This window comes from Pinus tabuliformis, chromosome 7 (genome assembly GCF_031772625.1).
Source record: "Pinus tabuliformis cultivar Carrire ecotype Pingquan chromosome 7, CPIR1, whole genome shotgun sequence".
NCBI lineage: Eukaryota > Viridiplantae > Streptophyta > Pinopsida > Pinales > Pinaceae > Pinus > Pinus tabuliformis.
In genome coordinates, this window is record NC_142293.1 from 756,680,462 (window position 1) to 756,694,489 (window position 14,028).

General features: G+C 34.9%; 1 long non-coding RNA gene across 2 annotated transcripts in view; it reads left to right on the top strand.

The window, feature by feature from the left end:
• The window catches only part of LOC149249731 (uncharacterized), a 48,864-nt gene extending 37,516 nt beyond the window's left edge, over positions 1-11,348 (top strand). For both annotated transcript variants that reach the window (XR_016266796.1, XR_016266795.1), the window contains exon 3: positions 11,029-11,348. This is a non-coding gene — a long non-coding RNA (uncharacterized LOC149249731). The remainder of the gene's footprint in view (positions 1-11,028) is intronic.
• Positions 11,349-14,028: the final 2,680 nt, after the last annotated feature.

The following is a 14,028-nucleotide window of genomic DNA, read 5'->3' on the forward strand; positions in this document are numbered from 1 at the left end:
ATGATGAGACTCATCATCACCCCCTACTGAAAGTGTTGCTTATCCTCTAAGCAACTTAGTAGCTCTAGTAGCCTCTTTGACATCTCATGCTTCTGTTGTGGTCCTTTTTCTTGTTTATAGCAATCTACTTTCCTTTCTCCTTCTTCCAACTGGTATTCTCTAATCTTTAAGCTAGGTGGCAATGTTTCATCTCTTTTAGAAAGCATTTATATTATCATTTCTTATCAGCCTAAACATATCCTCAAAATGTCTACTTGTTTTCCCTTAGGCAACAAGATATCTAAGTGTTTGCTGAGGATCATTTGCAATTAAATTATGGGTGCTGATTAAAGCCATGGGATTTTGATTGTTCAGCTACTTCTTTTTCCTTGAGGCCACTTAACTCTTTTGTTTCTTTCTGCTTTTTCTTCTTTGTTTCAATTCCTTCTTCCTCTTCTGTTTCAGCATCATGTTCCTTTGTATTAGTGTCTTCTTTATCCATCTCATCCCTGTCTAGCTCTGTATCTGTTGTTTCTTGTTTTGTCTCCTCTTTACTGACAGAAGGATTAACACCATAGATGAAGGTTTTGATGTTGTCCTCTATTGGTAAGTCATTGAAGACTGTCCATGTTATAGGGATCCTGAGGTTTTGGAGGGCATAGCCTTTTTAGAGGAAACTGGCCACCTCTTTACTTACAAACCAACTACCTCTTAACCTTTACAACTTTTGATCACATGATGCAGATGAGTGAGTGAGTAGGATACTTACCTATGGCCTTAATGTAGCGCTGCAAGTGTCGAGGATTATAGGTGCTGCCGATGGTCGTTCTTCTTCCTCCTCTGTTGTCTGTTGATGGTGTCTGTGACTGCAGATCAGATGTTGTTGCTGCTGCTGTATGGTCATCTTTTTGCCTCTTTTGCTATCTATTGATGATGTCTATGACTGTAGATCAGATACTATTGCATGTACAAAGGGAGTAGGAGTGTGTGTGAAGGCAAGGATGATGGTAATGGATGAGGTGATGTTGTGGAAAACATAATCTTCTCCTGAATTGAAGTAGTGAAGTGAAAAACAATGGAATTTATGGAGGGATGCATGGTAAGGAGTGGGGGAGATGAACATATGTGAGGCAGGGCCCCCTTTGGATCTTTTCTTTGCTCCTTGATTGTCTTTCTCATCCTCCTGCAAACAACAATTATGTTTTTTTCTTTTTCTTTTATTATTATATTTTTTGAAAAACACCTAGGTTGCCTCAAAGAGGTTTTCACCCAGGGATCTTCTTTTTCTTTCCTTTTTCTCATCCTTGGGCCACCTCATGGAGGTTTTCAACCCAAATATGGGACTCAGGTGCCTCATGGAGGTTTTCACCTAAATCCTTATTCTGTTTTTTCCTTTTTTTTTAGTGACCTGATGAGGGAGGAGCTGAAACTTGCTCCACCATCATCACTATCTTATTGATGTTGTCAATGAACTCTTGTTCAGATGAAGGCCTCTTGTATAATTTCAATCTATGTCCATTAAGTAGCAATGGAATCGCTTCTTCATCTATATTCCTGATTTGCACTGAACCATTGTCATGACATCTTTCCACCACATATGGTCTGAGCCATCTTGTTCTTAGCTTTCCCTTGAAGTCCTTCTACCTTGAATCATATAATATTGCCTAGTCCCATTCTTCAAATAGCTTCTCCTTGATATGCTTGTCATGCCAGATATTTCTCTGGAGCTGAATTATCTCTGTATGGAGGAGGGCATGCATTTTGAATTCATCTAGGCCATTCAAATGGAACATCCTTTCTTTTTGTGCATGACTAAGATCTAAATCTAGTTGGGCTACCATCCTAAATGTGTTATATTCAAATTCAATGGACAAAAAATCCTTTTTTCCATATACCGGCTCATAGGGTGTGAATCTAGTGGTGGTCTTCCATGTTGTATTATAGGCCCAGGTGGCCTCAACTAGTCTCTCAGCCCAGTCCTTTCTCTTGTTGTTCACTACCTTGGTCAGGATGTTCTCCAGTGCTCTGTTGGTCACCTCCACTTGCCCATTATCTTGTGGATGATAAGGGGTGGAGGTCATATGTTTGATCGTGTAATGCTTGAGAAATTCTTCAATCATGCTGGAGGTGAACTGGCTGCCTTGGTCTGTGACTAGCTCTCTAGGGTACCCAAATTTGTAGAATATGTTCTCCATTAGGAACTCAACCACCTTTTCTTCTGTTGCTGCCTTGATTGCTTTGGTTTCTACCCACTTAGTGATCTCAAAATGGAAGGTACTTGAAAAAGGGTGCAAGGTATCCATTTTCATTTATGTAAATGAGTGCAAAAATACTCCAAGTTTAAATATGAAAATGTGAGAACTTCTTATTTCTAGTACAGAGATAGACTATAGGGGCATTTACTGGATATGTCACCTCTAAGGAGAGGATGAGATCCAGAAGCTACCTGGCCCTCTACAGACTCTGCCTCAAGAAATAATAGAAGTAAACACTCAGATTTAATTAAAAAAAGCTTGAACTTGATGTTATGTGGAATTTTAGCTTGAAAGAGGTGTATGTCTTTTCCTCTATTTATGTGTTTTAAGTTTATTTGTTTTTGCTGAAACATAAAATATATATCAGTGACATAATTCAACCATAGAATATCAAAACACAACAGTAAGATAATATAGGAGTTCACCCCAACTCTTGCGCTACATCTCCTTTGAGCTTCGTCATCATGACTAGACTCTTTGGGATTAAGGTAATTAAATTCTTTTACAAGCTCCACACTTAACCACAATGAATCCAAAAATGATTCAAAGGGCTGATAATACCACCTTAAATCCCTTTAATTGTTGTCCCATTCCTGCAAATAGCTTAAGGCTTCATGGATACACATCCTTATGTCGGTGCACTAAGCTTCTCTGAGCTTCTAAATGGCACAAACTCCCTCAAATTTCTATTTCTCTCAATGAAACCACTACTGATGTATCCAATAACAATCAGGTATCCAATAACAATCAGACACCAAATATCAACTCATTAATTGCTTACATCAAGCACAACATCCCCAAAAATGGCCCTCCTCCATGGTTTGCCGAAGGCTGCCCACGACTTCACATCAACTTCTAGAGCTGTAGAAGTACTCAAAATGATCTTAAACCACTTCCATTGGTTCCAAATGATTGAAATAATCAATATATATTTTTGTGTCATCAGAATCGGCCTCCGGTTGCTTCAGTTTCGCCTACACACACTATTGGCACCCCCTGGAAGTAGGGTCAAGGAAAACTTATCTGCTGAGTTTTCGACCTCTAAACGTATTTAATACTTGCTAAAAACTCTATAAATGGATTCAGAATGATGTTTTAAGTCAAGAATGACCACTGGTTCACTGCAAATGTCCTCTAGCTCCCCTGGCTAGGCCCTACACTGCTGCTGGCAAAATCGACAAAAATGGCCTCTAGAACTTAAATGAAGCTTTTCAGCTTTCTAATGTTCTTAACAGGCTTTTAAAACCATATAAATAGATTCGAAAGGTATGAAATAGCTAATAATTCCTGTTCATTTACCTTAAACAAAGAAACACAGTCTAATACACAACCTTCTCCTTCAAGGCCCTAATGGCTTCGTCATCTTCTTCATAGCTTAAACCTCTAAAGATGATCTCTGTTAGACTTCATATCTGATCTATTGAGTCCAGAAGGTCGAAGAGACCCAAAAAAATAAAAAAATTGCATCAAACGGCCTATCCTAGCCAAAGTTATGGCATATTCAATAGCACTGCCAGTTTGCCCCTAAAACCACTCCAGCTAACTTTAGTTAACTGCAGTTAAATCCGCCAAAGATGGTGGGTCTAACAAAAATTGCACCCCACCAAGTTTTTGCTTGTTAAATCTTGCCACTGTGGCTTAATGGTATGCACTGTGCTATTATATGGTGGGTCGTGGGTTCGACCCATAGATTTGCCACAAAATTTTAAATTGCCAATCCTTCGTCCACCTTTGGGCCATGTGGCAGCCTCCGGGCTTGCCACGTGGCACCTTTCTATTGGCTTTCTTGAATGGAATATTCCAAGAATATTTTTAAAGGAATATTCTCTAGAATATTCCATTTCAATTTTTTTTAATAAAAAATTCAAAATTAAAGGTTATTGGGCGATTTTCAAATTGGCATAACTTCTGCATACGGTGTCGATTTTTCGAACTGTTTGCGGTGTCGAAATCAGGAAGATGAGACCTATCGGGTCATTTAGGTTCCAACCCAATTTAAGAACTTTCAAATTTAAGTATTTTTTGACACTTGGTCTTGAGCTCCTGATCACACCTCCCAAATGAGAGGCTTTTGGTCCCCAAAAGCTTACTGAAGTGTTGAATTGAATTGTAGTACAGATAATGAGAAAATGAACATCCTCTTCTCTTCAGCCCTTCAAACATTTTCTTTGCATGCCAAATGACTTTGAACCACAAAAATGAAAGAAATTGACATTTCCCTTCCTGAATGTGCTTGTCCTCCTGTTCACAACTGTCTTTCTTACACTCACACAGAAATTGTCTGGCGAGAAAACTACAGAATGAAACTGAACAACGCTGCCTTGATCAGTGATCTAAGGTGGCTCAAAACAAACAAGATATTACAGCATAGAATACATGCATACATCTGAAATTTACATATGTACAAAAGGAGTATGTCTTACTGTGTCAAGAAGTCCATCCACTTCTCACCAAACCACTTCCCTGGCAAATTTTACTGCTGCAACTTTTCCTCATGTAAAAATTCCCTTTCCACATAAATAATGGAATCTGTGGTTCCACCTTTTCCAATCTTCTTGTCCTCTTATTGCATGTGTGTGGGATGACGAGTTGGATGTAAAGTCCAACAATGAGAGACAACATGTCCCTTCTTTTGGAAAAAAGTGCAAATCTTATGCACCTTCTTTAAAGGTAGTCTTTTCTTCATCTGTTTCTTGTGTGCTTTCTTCCTCATCCAGCATCTCGAAACATGATGGTTAAATTGACCACTATATGTACAAGAAATCTTTCTTCCATTAAAGCATGTGAAATTTTCATGCCTTGCAGAAACACAATCAAATTGATCATGAGAAAATGTATACCTCTTGTGCTGCTTTTCATGTTCATCCTTTTTGCCTCCACGAGGAGATGAACTAGTAGAGGTTCCAGTTTTCAATTGCAAACTAACATCATCGTTCTTGTCTTGAAAACTGCCTAAAATTGCATGCTTGTCATACCATCTTCTTGTTGCAACAAAGGCTTAAAGCAATGGCAATCATCTCTGAAAAAAATTTGACGTATTTGCCTCATGGAACTTGGAACAAAAGTTCTCTTTGAATTAGCCTCATTTGCCTTCATGGCTTTTGAGTCTTCGCCATTAGATTGCACATAACCCAGTCCAAGATTCTTGGGTCTTTCCTCAACAGATAGGGGTTCAATCATGCCTTGTGCATGCTTTCATAATCCTTTGCCTTCATAACCCATCTTAATCACTAACTTGGATCCTACTCTCCTTGTATGCTTTTTGAAAGATCCAACACATCTTTCTAAAGAGGAAACTGAAGACAAATCAAAATGGATTACCTCTTTCTCACACATGTTCTTGCTCAAAGCCTCTTGGGCTTGATGAAGCTGCAACTCCATATCATGCAAAATTTGAAGAATTTCTTCCTTCTCCTACTTCATGGCCAACAATTTCTCACAAAGCTCCATGCTTTCTCTTCTATCCTCAAACATGATCTGCACCATATCCTTCAATATAAGGAATTCACGCTTCATATCCTCATCGAAGAACCTTGTGAAGGAGGAAACCTCACTTGAAGAAGTTGTCATTATGATGTCCATGAACAAATTAACTTCAACAATGTTCTTAAAGCTTTTCAAAACAAATGCTAAATATTTTTCACCCAAATGTCTTTACAGCCATCACATATTCAAGTAGCCAACAACACACAATTCAAGTTAAAATCTTGTTCAAGCAACCAAAAGCAAACCAACTCAAGTGAAAATCTTGGATTGGTTTTGAGGTCCTTTGGGGTAATGAAAATATCTTATATTCCTTTTTGTCTTCTCCAAGACTTAGCTAATCAATAGCTATCCCCAAACTTCAACAAACTCAAACAACATGCAGTTTTCAAAATAGTAAAGCAAGTAATCTTTTACACGTCTTTAAACACCTTTCAAGCTATACAATCAAGCTATTGTGATGTCAATCAAGAAAACCAAGTGCTCTAATACCAACCTGATCTGAAAATGTAAGGTACTTGAAAAAGGGTGCAAGGTGTCCATTTTCATTTATGTAAATGAGTGCAAAAATACTCCAAGTTTAAATATGAAAATGTGAGAACTTCTTATTTCTAATACAGAGATAGACTATAGGGTAATTTACTGGATATGTCACCTCAAGGAGAGGATGAGATCCAGAAGTTATCTGGCCCTTTACAGACTTTGCCTAAAGAAATAATAGAAGCAAACACTCAGATTTAATTATAAAAAAACCTTGCTTGAACTTGACGCTATGCAGAATTTTAGCTTGAAAGAGGTGTATATCTTTTCCTCAATTTATGTGTTTTAAGTTTATTTCTTTTTTGTTGAAACTTAACATATATATCAGCAACATAATTCAGCCATAGAATATCAAAACACAACAGCAAGATAATATAGGAGTTCACCCCAACTCTTGGGCTACATCTCCTTTGAGCTTTGTCATTATGACTAGTCTCTTTGGGATTAAGGTAATTAAATTCTTTTACAAGCTCCACACTTAACAAAAATGAATCCAAAAATGATTCAAGGGGCTGAGAATACCATTTTAAATCCCTTTAATGGTTGTCCCATTCCTGCAAACAGCTTAAGGCTTCATGGATACACATCCCTCTGTCGGTGCACTAAGCTTCTCTGAGCTTCTAAATGGCACAAAATCCCTTAGATTTATATTTCTATCACTGAAACCACTACTGTTGTATCCAATAATAATCAGACACCAAATACCAACTGATTAATTGCTTACATCAAGCACAACATCCCCAAAAATGGCTCTCCTCCACTGTTTGCCCAGGGCTGCCCACGACTTCACATCAACTTCTAGAGCTGTAGAGGTACTCAAAATGATCTAAAATGACTTCCATTGGTTCCAAAATGACTGAAATAATAAAGATATAGTTTTTTTTCATCAAAAACAACCTTCGGCTGCTCTGGTTTCGCCTACACACACTGTTGGCACCCCCTGGCGACACCCCTTGGCACTAGGGTCAAGGAAAACTTCTCTGCTGAGTTTTCGACCTCTAAAAGTCTTTAATACTTGCTCAAACCTATGTAAATGGATTTAGAATGATTTTTTTAGTCAAGAATGACCACTATTTCACTGTAAATGTCCTCTATCTCCCCTAGCTAGGCCCTGCACTTTCGCTGGCAAAATCGGCAAAAATGGCCTCTAGAACTTAAATGAAGCTTTTTGGCTTTCTAATGTTCTTAATAGGCTCTAAAAACCATCTAAACAGATTCAAAAGGTATGAAATAACTAAGAATTCCTGATCAATACCACTTCCAGTTTGCCCCTAAAACCACTCCAGCTGACTTTAGTTAACTGCAGTTAAATCCAACAAAGATGGCTGGTCCGATAAAAATGGTGTTCCACCAAGTTTTCCGCCAACTAAACTGTCAAATATCCCTTAACTGCCGACGGAATTAGCGTATGTGACCGGGCATGTGGGCGATTATGGTTATGGTCAGAGCTGGCGATCTAACACATTATCATCCCCGTCTTCCCGTTGCTTGTTAAGACTTGCCGCTGTGGCTTAATGGTAGAGCTCTGCACTGTTATATGGTAGGTTGTGGGTTTGACCCACAGATCTGCCACAAAATTTTAAATTGCCAATCCTTCATCCACCTTGGGGCCACGTGGCAGCCTCCGGGATTGCCACGTGGCACCCTTCTATTGGTTGCCCTGAATGGAATATTCCAAGAATATTTTGAAAGGAATATTCTCTGGAATATTCTATTTCATTTTTTTTAATAAAAAATTCAAAATTAAAGGTTATCAAGCGATTTTCAAATTGGCATAACTTCTGCATATGGTGTCGTTTTTTTGAACTGTTCATGGTGCCAGAATCGGGGAATATGAGACCTATCTAATCGTTTAGGTTCCAACCCAATCTGAGCACTTCCAAATTTGAGCATTTTTCGACACTTGGTCTTGAAATCCTAATCACTTAGTCAAGTAACCAGTGCACACAATGATGCGTTATTTTTGCTTGGAAGGAGGGTTGATATGCCCAATGAAGTCAATGCTTCGCTTGTCAAATGGCTTGAAAGTCACTTGAGGCTACAAGGGCATTTCATCCCTTGGAGTAGGCTCTCCCATCCTCTAGCACCAATCACACTGACTAACATACTTCTTCACATCCTGATGAAGAGTAGGCCAATAATAGCTTGCTTGCAACACCAACAATGTAAACTTTGAAATGAGAACTATAAACTCAAAATGGGAACTTTGGCCAAAAAATCGTGAAAAACATAAAAAATAGTGCTAAAAACGAAAAGTGTTGATGCTGGAATAACACCCTTTTTTTTTCTAGGGTAAATTTTCAATATGTTTTAAAAATGGCGGTGAAAACCAATTTTTTGTGCAAAAAATTGTCCAAAAAACACCCTCAAAACGAAAAGTGTTGATGTTCAGATAACACTTTTTTTTTCAATGGTAAATTTTGTGTAAAAAACACCCTCAAAACGAAAAGTGTTGACGCTGGGATAACACTTTTTTTTTCAAGGGTAAAATTTCAACATTTCAAAATAATGGCGTAAAATATTTTATCATGACCTTGAAAAACATTAAATTTTAAAAAATAATGAAAACATAAAATAAAATAAAATAAATAAAAAATTTAAAACAATGAAAAAACACAAAACAAAAAAAGTTAAAAAATAACAAAACATAAATTAAAATATATACTAAAAACAAAACATAAAAAAAGTAAAAAACAAAAAAGAAATCAAATATATAAAAAAAGACAAAAAAATCAAACATAAAAAAAAAATCTATCATAAAAATGTAAAAAAGAAAAACAAAATTAACCTATAAAAGATAAGAATTAAAAAACTGAAAAAAAACTCAAAAATTATAAACAAATGAATAGTAGAAAAACATATTTAAAAAAAAAATGGAAAAAAAAAAAATCTTGTAAACCATAAAAGAAAATTGGCAAAAGAATTTTTTTTTTTAAAATAAACTATAAAATTAAGTAGGTAAAAATAATTTCCATCGGTTGCTCCCCGCATGAGGTCCAATATGCCCTTAGGAGATTTAATTTTACTGAGGTGCCTATAGAAGAAGGGTTGAGGTATCTTGGATACAGGTAAAAACCCCTGGGCTACAAAATTGCAGACTGGACGTGGCTCATAGCAAAAGTGGAGAAACGGCTCAACATCTGGTACCACAAATATCTCTCCAGAGTAGGAAGGCTGGTCCTCATAAAGGCAGTTTTAGAAGCCACACCTGTTTACTGGATGACATTGGCATGGATCCCCAGAGGCATCCTGTCTCGCCTACAAAACATATGCTGTCGGTTTCTATGGAAAGGGAATCAGCCAGGGAGAATCTTTGCATGGACTAACTGGGAGTCACTGGCCCTTCCTAAGAGCTGGGGAGGTTGGGGTATAAAGAGGCTGGAAATTTTCTCAAAAGCCATGGCTGCTAAGTTAGGGTGGCAACTGCTAAACAAAAAAAGTCTCTGGATGAAGGTAGCAGTGTCCAAATACATTCATCCATCAAGCGTGCTAGCGTGGATCAGGCAAGACATCAGGATGAGCAATATCTCTATCATTTGGAAGGCAGTCAATCACACTAAGGAGCTCATTTGAAGCGGTCTAACATGGAGAATTAGAGCAAGGGCTTAGATACTAATAGGCACGGACCCATGGGTGGGATGTGGTAACTCTCATAGGCTCTTGGAGGGCTTGAGAGGAGATTTACAACATAATGGCATACTATACATCAATTAGATCGTAGACGAGGTACACACTACCATCTTTTAGCAAGCTTGGAAAACTGCCACAGATTTGAACATCCCCCAATGCTGGCAGCAGGAATGGCGCAACTATACAAGTGCATTGATAGAGGCTCATATTAGAATAACTAAAGGTGAAGACGAGCTCATCTGGGCACACGCAAAACATGGTACCTACTCTCCCAAGATAGGTTATCAAGTGCTGATGGAGAGACATAAGCCGCAGGAACTGGAGCATGGTGGAAGCAATTATGGAAGTTGAAGGCACCCTCTCGAACCAAACTGCTCATGTGGTCTATCCTCCACAACAAAGTCCCGACTGGGGCCAACCTGATGAAAAGATCATTCTCAGGACCATTCTGGTGCCATCTCTGTAAAAGCGCCAATGAGGATACCGACCATCTCTTTCTCCACTGCCCATGTACACAAGAACTATGGAATGGTTTTCTTTGTTCGATATCCTCTGCTAAGCATTGGCAAGGATCCCACCTCTCAGAAGCATGGAACTATTGGTGCTCCTCTACCTCTATCAGACAAAAGAACATCCCTCTCCTAATTAGCTAGGCCATATGGATCACCAGGAACCAATCTATTTTCCAACAAAAACCCCCTCATTGGCCCTCTATCTCTACCAGATTGCTTGCCGACTATAGCTCCATCCCCGAAGAGGACGAACAACTGACCCATAGGAATATCACACCTGAAGCCATTAACATAGCTCATCCATGGGCTTACTTTGATGGATAAGCTCAGGAGGCTGGATGCGGAGGGGGGGCTATACTTCATCTTTCTCAAGCACATGTCTTCAAAATTCAAATGGGATTGGGAAGGGGTACAAACAACTTTGTAGAGCTCACAACAGCCAAAAACCTTATATTTTTTTCATTGTCCAAAAACTGCCAACATTTACAGCTATTCAGAGACTCAAAAATCATATGCAACTGGATAAACAAAAAAGCTTAATGCAATGCATACTCTCTAAAGCATATTTTGGATGAAACTCTTGGACTCATATCATATTTTGATGTCTTCTCTTGCCGTCACATTTACAGGGAATGCAACACAGCCGCTGACAACCTATCCAAGGAGGCTGCGCACAGGGACGACACCACATGGTTGATCGTGGAGGAAAGAGATGACAACTCTTACCAGTACTATCACAGGCCATTTATAGAACCTGGCATATGACATACTCCAACAGTTTTTTTTTGGTTTTTACACTTTGGATCTATAGCATTGAAGGATCATATGTAATTATTCACTGTTTATTTTACTTTATCTTACAGCACAATATGGCTCTCTGCGTAGAGCTTCACATTATAGACTTAATTTTTAAGCCTCATACATGAGGTGTAACATAGTTTTTGAAATGTATTGGTTGTCAACAGGCACAGGGCTGAATATTGTATATGCTATGCATCTGCAAAATGCAGTTTTCTTATCTAATAAAGAAATTGCGACTTTTTCCACAGGAAAAAAAAGTAGGTAAAAATAGAAAAATTTTAAAAAAATTAACAAAAAACTAAAAAAAATGAAAATTAAAAACAAACTAGATTAAAAAAAAAATAGAAAATTAACCAAAAAAAAAATAAAAACTACTAAAATTAAGATTAAAATGTTGATTACTTGAAAAAAACAAATATATATATATATATATATATATATATATATATATATATATATATATATATATATATGAGACAAAAAAAAAAGAAAAAAAAAAATGTTATTTTTTTTTTTTTTTTTTTTTTTAATGAACAATAAAAGAACTTGGAAAAAAGAAACAAAATTTAGAAAAAGATAAATATAAAATTAAGTAAGTACAAATAGAAAAACAAAAAAAAATAACAAAAACTAGGAGAATTTTTTTTTTTTTTTTTAAAGAAACTAGATTAAAAAAGAAGAAAATTAACAAAAAAAAATTAAAAAACTAATAAAATTAATATTAAAAACATTTAAAAAAAACTACAAAAAAAATCAAATTATAAAAAAAAAAGAAACAAAAATTATGAAAATTTAAAAAATATGTCTTTAAAATAAAAAATAAAAAATTAAAAAACATTTAAGGTTTATAAAGAAATATGTATTTATGATTAAAAAAAAAAGAACTACGAAAAAAAAAATAAAAAAAAAATATTTTTTTAAATTAACTTTTCTTTTATTTAAAAAAAAAAAAAATTAAACTTTTTAGAAAAAAATAAATTATTAAAAAATTTGAAAATATTTTTTATACATATTTTTTTTATTAAAAAAAAAAAAGAAAATTACCTCCGACTGCCCATGGTGGTGCGGCCCTAGATAGAGGGCCTGCATGCTTACCCTCCACCCAGGGCTGTGCCACCATGGGCGACTAGTGGTGCGATTCTCAGAATCGCCCCCCTGACTACCCGTGGTGCATGCAGACCCTTCACCCAGGGTCGTGCCACCACAGGCGACCGAAGGTAATTTTTTATTTTTATTTTATTTTATTTTTTAAATAAAAAAATTGTTAAAAAAAATTAAAATTTTTTAATAATTTTGTTTTTTAAATAAAGAAAAATGGTTTAAAAAAATAATTTTTTTTGATAATTTTTTTTTTAAATAAAAAAAAATTGTTTAAAGAAAACTTAAACTTTTTAATAATTTTTTTTTTAAATAAAAAAAAGTTGTTTAAAAAAATTAAATTTTTTTAATATATATATATATATATATATATATATATTTTTTTTTTTTTTTTTTTAAATAAAAAAAGTTGTTTAATTTTTTATTTTTATTTTGATTTTTTGATTTTTAATTTTTAATAATTTTTTTTAAATAAAAATAGTTGTTTTAAAAAATTTTTATTTATTTATTTCTTTTTGTTTTTAAATAAAAAATGTAAGCTTATATATATAAAATATATATTTCTTTATAAACTTTAAATGTTTTTTAATTTTAATTTTAATTAATTAATTAATTTATTTTTGAATTTGAAAAGACATATATATTTTCTGTATTCAAGCTTTGTTATTCATAATGAATTAAACAAAGTCTTTCAATAGAAATCACATGAGAGAATTTTTTGGCTAATGCATTTCAAACCAACAAGTTTGGTTAATTTTCTATTTTATTTTTTTTAATCTAGTTTTTTGTTTTTTATTTTTTTATTTTTTGTTTTTTTCTAGTTTTTGTTAAAGTTTTTTCGTTTTTTTTTTTGTTTTTGTTTTTTGTTTTTTTGTTTTCTTTTTTACTTACTTATATATATATATATATATATATATATATATATATATATATATATTGTAAATTTTGTTCTTTTTTTCCAAATTCTTTTATGGTTTATGAGATATTTTTTTTTTGTCTTTTTTATATATATTTTTGTATTTGTTTTTTTAAGTAATCAACATTTAAAAAAAGAAAAATAAAACAACTTGAAAATTCGTTAAGTAATCATAATTTAAAAAAAAAAATGGACATAATAAATTTTAAAGTGTGAAAAATAAATCCTCTAAAAAAAGGTATGCTGCATCAACACGTTTCAAAATCAGCATGAAAATCACTAACATTTAAAACAAATATTTATATTTGATACATAAGAAAATTTAAATTGTCAAAAATATGCTCCCAAAAAAAAGAAGTGTATTCTGCATCACCACTTTTCAAAATCAGGTCACGTTTTTACTACGCCTACGAAATGGGTAATCGTATCAGTTATTTAAAGTGCCAAAAACTATGCTCTAAAAAAAATATGTGTGTTATGCATTGCCCTTTTTCAAAATCGGGTCAATTTTTTGCTATCTCTACGAAACGGGTAACAATATCAGTTCCCATCTCGAAGTTTATGTTGTTCACCTTGAATGTTGTCCTTTTTGTTGCAAAGTGACCTCCACAATGCCCATCATGACAGGTCAGAAGGATGTCAAATACCTCCTCTTCCCTTACACATCTTCTCAAGATTTGATCTGGACCAAGTTTGAATAGATTGCCCCCAATATATGTGAAGAGGGCACTCTTCCCTATTATCTTGCTCTTCTCTCTAGATGGAAGGTTTGGTGGGAATTGTGCTGACACCAGATAGTTTGCTATATCAACAA